The sequence below is a fragment of the Ascaphus truei genome, chromosome 2, assembly GCF_040206685.1.
Source record: "Ascaphus truei isolate aAscTru1 chromosome 2, aAscTru1.hap1, whole genome shotgun sequence".
NCBI classification, from domain to species: Eukaryota; Metazoa; Chordata; class Amphibia; order Anura; family Ascaphidae; genus Ascaphus; species Ascaphus truei.
In genome coordinates this window covers 235,078,416-235,088,415 of record NC_134484.1, presented here as the reverse complement: position 1 = coordinate 235,088,415, position 10,000 = coordinate 235,078,416, and the positions used below count along the sequence as shown (strand labels likewise).

Below are 10,000 nucleotides of genomic sequence, written 5' to 3'. Positions count from 1 at the left end.
AACTAAAAGACCATTTTATTCAAAAGATATATATATATATATATATAGGCACTGTACTGTGTATTTGTGTCATATGATGTAGCACTGAACTCTATCTGTGTTTCATGTTCTGTCTCTGGTTTTAAAGTTACCTAAATAGGTAATAAATATTAGCTTCTCTGAGGTAAACAGGGATCCACAAAGCTAATTGTACGCTAAAACAAAGTCCGTCAGGGCCCTCATTAGCATATGGCTGACATCAGAATAAAACACCCCGGCTCTAGCTGCCATACTTTAAGGCAGGGGTGTGCAAACTTCTTGCCTTGTGCCCCCTTACCGGCTGTCCCCCTCTGCTCGCGCCCCCCTTACCTGCTTTGAAGCGTCAAATTATGCCGCTGGGTTATGTGATGTTACGACACATGTCCCGCAGCGTTGTTTGATGCTGCTTTGCCATGGCGATGTGGCGTCAAATGCCGCTGCGGCGTTATGTGACATCACGGCACGTGAACCCGTGGCGTCATTTGGCCACGTTGCCATGGTGATGCGTCAACAAAGGCAAACGAATCCGGGTAAGTTCAATTGCAGAGGCCTCACGCGGCCCCCCGGCATGTAATTGAAGTGTCTTGGGGGAAGAGCGCGGGGCCTCTGCAACCACCGTGTCTCCCCCCCAAAAAAAACTCACGCACCCCCCAGTTTGCGCACCCCTGCTCTAAGGAATAGCACCTGCCTTTAAAAAAAATTATTTAAATGTTGTGTTAAACCCTTGGAAGCCATAGTGGCCACGAGAACATGAATTATGCATGCCTTCTTTGACACTATGGCTTCCCAAGGTTTAATACACAGGTCTTGGCTAAATAATTTGACCCAGGCCAGAGTATTCACTTTGGCTTCGTATATTGTTAAGGCAATATAGGAAGCCAAAGTGGGCCACTTCAGAACCCTGGACAAGGCCAAACAAATGTCTGCGACCTGGCGTTAAGTGCTGGAAACACAACACCAGGTATAACCATGACCTAAAATAACAGTGTTAAGTCCAGCGTTAACTTGAACAGCCTGCTGTAGATATGCTTTGGTTAGTCCACACCTCTTTTGTATGGCATTAACACTAATGGCTGTTAAAGTTAATGCCAGGCTGTCTAAACTGTAAGACAGGCTGTAAAGCAGTGTTGGTGAGCTATGGAAGATCACCGTTCACGCTTGAGATGTTAACGTCTCGTTAAGTCAATAACTTACCTTTGTCGATCTGTCGCATAATGGCAACAAAAGTATGTTGGGAGAGATGTAAGTGGTGGTGAAGTTCTGTAGCAGCTTAACGTAATAGCTAAGAAACTTACAACTTCTTCTCGTATAAATTTCCCTAGATGCATATTTTATAGGCCAAGGAGTAGCTTGTTGTCAAGAACACTGCCTTTGAAGCAGGTGAACTTTATTCAAATAGCAGTGTCAGCTTTACTTGTGACTTTGTGCTGCCCACTTTATTTCCCTGTGCCTTAGGCACCAGAATTAGAATGGAAGGTCTTCAGGTCAGGGACTGCTTGTGCCTGTAACATACTACCCACAGTGCTGTGCAGAATGTCAGTGCGATATAAGAAAAACAAATATTATTATGAAAGCACCGCTTTTATGTACTGTATTAGTATAACGTATGTGTTACTTTTTTAACATTTTGTATCTTACATTGTTTTGCCCTTTACTCCATTGTCTTGCACTAGCACCTCCAAATAGTTGAGATTTTTTTTTAAGTAGTCATAATAGTGTTAAAAACAACAAGCTCCAATTGTTTAATAATTTACAAAGTATGTAGTCTTGAGTAAAAAAATATTATAAAAATATCTACTGTCACGTACGGCAACCTGCATATAGGACATGGGTTAATACTGACGCTCGCAAGCACTCCCACTTTTCACCTCCGCATAGGTCCATCAAATGGACAATATCTCCTCTATAGGACAAGGATTAATACACAACCCGCAAGCTGCCCCACTCTTCACCTTCGCAAATGTCCTTCAAATGAGTTATATCTCTCCTAAATCGTCCCAATATACCACTGTCACGAACAGAACACAAGTGAGCACGTGTCTTAGATATGCAACCAGGGTTAATACACACGGCTACTATAGCCAACTCTGCTTTCTCCTCCGCAAGGTACCGCCAGTGAGTTAATATTAACCCCTACTTAATTGCAAATCATATCTATCCACTGCCACCGCCTGAGGTAGTTATGCAAGAGATGTCAAATTAATATTTGCCAGAGCCCCAGGTCCATGTTTATTAGGGAAAAAACTATGCACTTTAACACGCAAAAATCAGTCGTAGCAGAATCTGGCAGAAAACCTTAACAGTCTCTCATTACTTATTAGATGTATAGATGTATAGATGTATAGATGTATAGATGTATAGATGTATAGATGTATAGATGTATAGATGTATAGATGTATAGATGTATAGATGTATAGATGTATAGATGTATAGATGTATAGATGTATAGATGTATAGATGTATAGATGTATAGATGTATAGATACACTGAGTTAAGTTATGGTGAGTAAAAAAAGTGACAAAAACCCTCCACAGCAAAGCAAATATGCAAATGTAAATACAACTGTATGCTCATTTGCATGTCTTAGACAGGTCTGCAACCCCGCCTTTCCCCATTATCACCCAGCACACAGCACTTCCACTGCAGCAAAGGATTCTGGGAAATGACATGCAAATGAGCACACAGTGCCACTTTTTGCTTCAAAAACCATTTTTAACATGGTTCCCTATAGGCTTAAGCTTGCTGCATGGTCACAGCTTTGAGCACAGCCAGGGTTAAGATGCATAGCCAGCAAACCCACCATCTTAACCCTGGCTGTGCTCAAAGCTGTGACCATGCAGCAAGCTTAAGCCTATAGGGAGCCATATTTCTAAGCCCGTTCTTATTGTTGGCATCTACCAACACTACTGCCCTACTACAGTCACTACTACCCAAAGCCCCACTACAATCCCTGACATATATATATATATATATATATATATATATATATATATATATATATATATATATATACATACAGTGGTTGACAAATCACCAAAAAATCTACTCGCCACACAAAAAAATCTACTCGCCACCTAGTACCAAACGTGTACTGCTTGGGCCAATATTTACTCGCCCAGGGGTTAAATCCACTCGCCTGGGGCAAGCAAATGTATAGGTTTGTCGAACACTGTATATATATATATATATATATATATATATATATATATATATATATATATATATATATATTGTTCTTTTTTCCCCCTTTTTGCAGCTCTGCCTGCTGGCCCTTTATGTTGTATACTTTCCCTGCAGTTATTATTCCCAGTGCAGGTGAAATGGATACATTAGTTATGTTAGTTATGTTCTCTATCTCCTAGCCTCCTGGAAGTGGTTGCTATGACAACCCCTGTTGTTCCCCTGGCATAGTGGACTGTTCCATTACCCCCTGCCTGTATTCACAGTTTCCTCAGTCCGTAGACCCCCTACTTGCTGAAATACAGGCCCCGCTATGGGGTGCCGGTATCTCCTATGCATGAAAATGTCTTGTGTCACGTTAGCGGGACATTTCCATGCATAGGAGATACCGGCACCCCATAACGGGGCCTGTATCTCGGGAAGTAGGGGTCCCCGAACTTGAAATCAATGCAGTTCAGCTCTGGAGACCCCCTGCAATCGCCTGTGAGAGGCGCGCAGTTAGAGTGACTGATTCAGCCTCTTATTGCGCGTCTATTACAGAGAGGCAGACCCCGGTAGGACTCACACAGTAGGGACCCTGCTTTGTTAATCCGATGGGCCATTATAGTCTACCCCGGCAAAACTAGTGAGGATCACGGGCATATCTCGAGAATCCATTTCGAGATTTGTTCGAATAACGTCCGCTGCATCTGTACAATGTGTGATTTCAGAACGTGCCCCTCGGTGACACTGTTACAGATTTGTTACTTTTATTATGCAGAAGGGATGACATCTCATGATATTCTCATTTTTAATAAAGTCCTCTTGGTTTGATACCCTCTGTAGCTTTGAAGCTCGCTGTAAAACAACCATGTTTATAAACTTGTCACAGGGTCCATATTTTATTCCCATGTCTGCCCTTATCTGAACATTCAACCCATCTGGCCCTTTTAAGTGAGCCATACAGGATAGAACGCTGAATTAAGCTTTCTTTGCAGCCAAGCAAATCCTGGAACAAGCCTGGGCTTGTGATAAACCCAATATATACTGTATTTTTAACGTCAAAGTGAAGCTCATTAACCCCTTAAGCACCAAATGGATTAAACTACATAATACCTCGTGACATTATCATGACACCTACTGTAGAGCAAAAATTATCAAAATGAATAAAAAGTGTATCTGTGAAATTAACCAAAGCCCATGCACCTAAATGGGGAGGTTTATAACAAAAATAAGCCATGGTTATGAGACACCAATCAGATCCATCCCGTACCTTTGTGCTGAACAGTAATGTGTCCCAGCTGACTGCGGGGTGGGGGGGGATTCCAGCCAAGTATGAAAGTGCATAAGTGGTAAACCACGGGAAATTCTCCAGCCATACGCAGCTTCTTCTAGATTTTCACCTCTCTGGAACAAATATCAGATTGACAATGAGGTCCTCTGGCCCCAAATTCCAGCTGTACTGACCGTGTAAAAATAATTAAAGCAGTAATCCGTGATAGCCAATGATAATCACGTAGATCAAGTTAATGTCAATAAGGTTCTTTTTATGAGTCCACGCCAGGGATCTGCAACCTTTCAAGGAAGAAGAGCCATTTTATAAAAAAAATCTTTGTCCAAAATATACCAAGAGCCGCAACAGATGTATGAATATTACACCCCCACGAACACATATACTGTACACACACTAATACGGTAGGTTTATACTGTATAAGCATTAGCTTACGACAAACTTATTTTTTCCTTGCCCCAACTCTGATTCAAGTGTGTGGGGGAATAAATTGCATCTCACAATAAGTTCCTTTATTTATTTTTTTCCCCATTGTTTTTCTGTTCAAAACAGTTTGTACAAATTACGCGCAGGCACGCACGCACGCGCACACACACACACATATACTTTGGGCCTGACTCTCCCCTGTACTGTCCTGGGTTGCTGCTGCTGCTTTCCCTCAATGTGCTGGGAGGGGAGGGGGGGGGTGCTGCCGTTGGCTGGGTTTGCTGGGGGTGGGGTTGGGGGGGGCTGCACCGCTCCCCAGCTGCTGCCTCTCTCTTTTTGCTGTGAGAGGGGGAGAGCGGCCGGCACTGGTTGGGCCTCTGTTTGCCGCCCGGCATCTCCACAGCTGCTGGCATGCCTCCTAATTGTCTGCGTCGGCATCAGAGAGACCCGGCATGGGACAGTGCAGGGGGCAGCTGCTTAGAGCATTTGTCTGATGATATTATATCTAATTGTTGGATTGAAAACTCCACTCTTTCCAAGCATATCTGAAATGTTTATAGGTGAGCACTATAAAGTCTGAAACGAGAAGTATATCATTAGTCGAGTCACTAAATTCGAAATGTATGCACTTATAAGTGAAAAGGAGCAATAACCTTTACAGTGCTGTAAAGACATACCGGGTACAACTTGGACCCTGGCAGTTCCACACTCCACTTCTGGGGACTGGTCTCATCTTGTGAATGATCCTTGGAATTATCGCCAGACTCCCGGCAGTGTAAAGGTTAAAATTGGTGTGAAATAACACTAGGTCACGTTAAATATAGACACCACAGTCAATTCTTTTTATTCCATTACGGGTATGCATAACCACTAGTATTTTAATTGTACAATAGTTGGTTATGCGTTTGAACTTTAAATTTGAAAAGCTATTTAACAGATTAAAATTATGAGAGGGAAAAAAACAGAAAAGGTAACTATTGTGTTACCGAAGCTGTATATACAGTGTATGCAACTAATATATCTTTGATTCCTATTTTCAACAATTAGATTAAACAAGGGTCTGGTCTCTTGTTTATGTCATAGCTCAGAAACACATTATTATATATATTTGTATCTTTGTATATTTGTATCTAATCTAGCTAGCTATCCCATACACATTTTAAGTTATGGTGGGTGAAAAAGGCAACAAAAACCCTCCACCATTAGCATATAGCCAATTAAGAATATCACCTGTGAGCATATTCGCATGTCTTAGACAGGTCTGCAACCCTGCCTTTCACCATTATCACCTCGCATACAGTGCTCCCACTGCAGCAAGGGATTCTGGGAAATGACATGCAAATGAGCATACAATGTGTCACTTTTTGCCTTAAATCCATTTTACATGGAACCCATATAAGCAAATGCACTGAACAGCACTGTATGCTAGGTGATAGTGGTTGAAGGCAGGGTTGCAGACCAGTCTAAGACAAGTAAATGTGCTCACAAGTGATTATATATATATATATATATATATATATATATATATATATATATATATATATATATACATGCAGAGCCACAAATTGTGAAACTATGCCAACATGAAACACACTGGTATTGTTTTCCCTGAAAGATCCCTTAGCCTTGTGCCTTACTATAAAAGGAAGGATTTGGAAAGCTGTATTTGTTACTGCTAGAATTGACTTTCCAGCATTGCACCTCATCTAAAATATAAGCTTAGTTTATTGATATTCTAGTCTAATTGTGACCTTGTTCACCGATCTGTCTATCCAACTGTTAAATCCAATTGATCTACATGTGACTTCATCTCCCTGCAGCCTACTATGTCTTCTCCTTTTTTCTGTTCTTTTGAATATTTAACACACTCCGCTTTTGTACTTGTCTCTTAATTGCTAATTTTGTATCCCAGTGACAGGCTCATTCTGGCCTTTGTTATGCTGACAGCACACGCCTATCAGCACTAGTTGCACCTCTGGAAGAGTCTTAACAAGGCCATTGTGGATAGGGAGATCCATTCATTAGTAATTCATAATGGTGCCAAAACATTGCAAACTAATGCGAGGAAAAACGCTGACATATTAAGGGGCTTGTAAGTGGCTTTCATTCAGCAAGGGCACAAACGGCTAAGGGGACTATTCTAGTAGCCTTCATAAAATGTTTCGCTTAGCCTGTTACACCGCCAGTTTTGTCAGTGTAGTTAACATGGTATTCAGAAAGACTCTGAAGACCGGCGATAGCAAAATGCCCAAAACTGTTGAGGAGCAGCGATCTGATATTCACCTCTCTCAAAAGTTCTCTCCCGTGGATCTGCAGCGATCTGGCCCTTCTGCATAGAGAGCTGCACAGGGAGAGCCGCCTCTCCCTGCGCATATCTCGCCAGCGATCACAGGGTTTTAATAACAATTTTAATACTAGTGTACGTGAGCAGGGGGTCTACGGAGCAGAACCGTGTTGATTTTAATTCCGGGGACTCCCTGCTTCCTGAGATACAGGCCCCGTTATGGGGTCCCAGTATCTCCTATGCATTTAAATGTCCCGGTCACGTGACGTGAGACATTTAAATGCATAGGCGATACTGGCACCCCATAACGGGGGGGGAAAAACTGAAGAATTACATCAAAGGAAAAACTCCAAGGGACCGGAGTGCCAAAAACATGCTTGAATATCTTTGTGTGTCGTATGTGTGAAGGTTGTTATTTGACTTCATGCATATGAATGATACAATTTGAATTAAAACATAATTATGTGTATCTTTTATTTATAACTCGTCTTAGTAAATATAAATTATGCGTGTATTATGATGTTAGCCATATAGAGAAAATAATTCATTATATATGTATATAATGAAACGTCTGTATTTGCGTTGGTACACAGCAACTTTAATATGCGCTAGCAATGCACGCAGACTTTGTAGGGTATATGCCAAGCGGGAGGACAATTTTGATGAACTTTCTTGTTTTTTGGAGGGCGCACAGAAACATTTCTTTTTTTAGTGCATAACCATTTAAATGTTTCTGTCTAGCGCAGCCCATTTCTTTACACCAGCAGGAAATGGAATGTTTTGACAATGGCGCAAATTGAGACATGTCAGGTTAGTACTTACAGTGGCTGCACACAAGCACAATTTAAAATGAGATTTCCATGCGCCAATTTTGCACCAAACAATCTCCGCTTCGTACATTGGCCACATTGTGCTTTTAATGGGATTCCTTCTCTTTGGTAATAATGGCTCTGTTTGTGCATTGACTTTGCGTCAGGTTTGCAGCGGGTAGTCTTTAGTAAATAAACTTCCTAACTTTGAACACTTGTTTACTTTCCAAGCTTTAAGGAGGTATGGCACAAATTCTGCACCAAGCCTCTAAGTATGGCAAAAGTGATCAAAACTATGGCTGCCGTATGATTTATAGTGCATGTGAAAGGGTTGCAATGAAATGAAATCTCGGAACAATCTGCTGAACAGTTGAGTTTTCTTCTATACCACTTTATTTTTTTTATTCTTCCTAAATAACTCTGTTAGCCTTTTCATTGTTATGTATAATGCAACCTGTCAGCTTTTTTAAGGAAAGTTCTCTCCAGAGTATGGCCGCGCACTCAACCTTCAGCTTTGTTCTTATCATCTCGTCTTATTAATATTCACTGTTTGAGCCTCACAGGCTGCTGCAGACAGCACATTATGTAAACATTGCTATTGACAGAGGCCCAACCCAAGGTTCTCTTTGCCTTGTTGGATGTGTTTTGAGAATAATTAAATCAAATGCTTTGATGTGTTTTGCCACTGTGTCTTACTAATATTTTTCCATAACCGCACTGAAGGCAAAACAGCGGCATGTCATTTGCAGTTGAGTACTACGTCACTGTTCAAGCATCATTTCAAATAATCTGAAATGGAAATAAAATGAATCCGGGCAGATGCTTGCCCCGCTAAGCGTTAAATATCTGTGGATGAATCTAGCTCAAGAGTCCAGCCCCTTAGGGGGTTGAGCTGAATAGATCTACAGATTGCAAGGCCTCAATTGAGAGCAGGGCAGGCACCATCCAGAGGTGTGGGATCCCATGCTGCTAAATGTATTCACTGTAATAACACCTGCAGTGGATGCAATAAAGGATCCTGTTTTATATACCCCACCTAAGTTACAGTCTATTGGGTAGGAGTATGAAGTATAACTTTCACAGTGGGGACTGTCCCCAGCTACGCTGAAGCCTGCTGTGAATGGAGGCGCTGACACCCGAGAAGGGATCCAGAGTCACCAAGGAAAAGCATGTCCTGTTTCCCCTTACCATCGCGGACGCTCATCTCTCCTGGAACCTCACAGGTATTAAGCACCATGGCACCTGTAGCAAGATCTCCCAGAGGGGCGTGGGGGGTGGGGGGGAGGTGTTAGGGAGGAAGCAGTGTTACACTTTTCACTCATTGTAACAATGTATTTGTCACCATGTATTTCTCATCATAAGTCTATGCCCAGGACATACGTGAAAATGAGAGGTAACTCTCAATGTAGGACTTCCTGATAATGGATGATCCAGGGCACTTCGGATTTTATAGAATCTGCTATTCTGACACAATACATTTTTTGAAAAATCCGCAGTGCCCTGGATCATCCATTTTCATGCAAGCTTAGGATTTTTTAGACAGGTTTCTCTGAACCAGGGGCATCGGTAACTGCACGTATTTTTAGGATTTATTTGGTGTGCAGCATTACAACTTGTTGTTTACTTCCTGGTAGAACATTTTTTTATAAATAAATATAGTTCACTGTTCAAAGCTTATTCCAGAGGTATAAAGTACTCTCTGCAGGTTTGTAAACCAACAAGTGTCTGTAAGTACAATAGGTATTCTGTGGCCATGCACGACTAACACAGACTTGGTGGAACCGCAGGCATAAGCGTAAATGGATCCATGATAAAGTGCATAAAAAGCAATGTGGTGTACCATCGCCGGGATGCACTAAGCACCAATGCGGGGTAACCTCCCCAGCCCGGTAGGATGTTAACCACCATTACATTAAATGCCAGTTAGTGTTGGTACGGGGTGCAATATCCCTCATTGGCGCGTAGTGAATCTCCCCTGATTAGTGCTCATTTGCATGCACCCAGAATCCCTGG

General features: G+C 41.9%; 1 protein-coding gene across 2 annotated transcripts in view; it reads left to right on the top strand.

Moving 5' to 3' along the window:
- Positions 1–10,000, top strand: part of TMEFF1 (transmembrane protein with EGF like and two follistatin like domains 1) — a 294,418-nt gene that overhangs the window by 240,050 nt on the left and 44,368 nt on the right. The gene's annotated exons all lie outside the window — the stretch shown is intronic.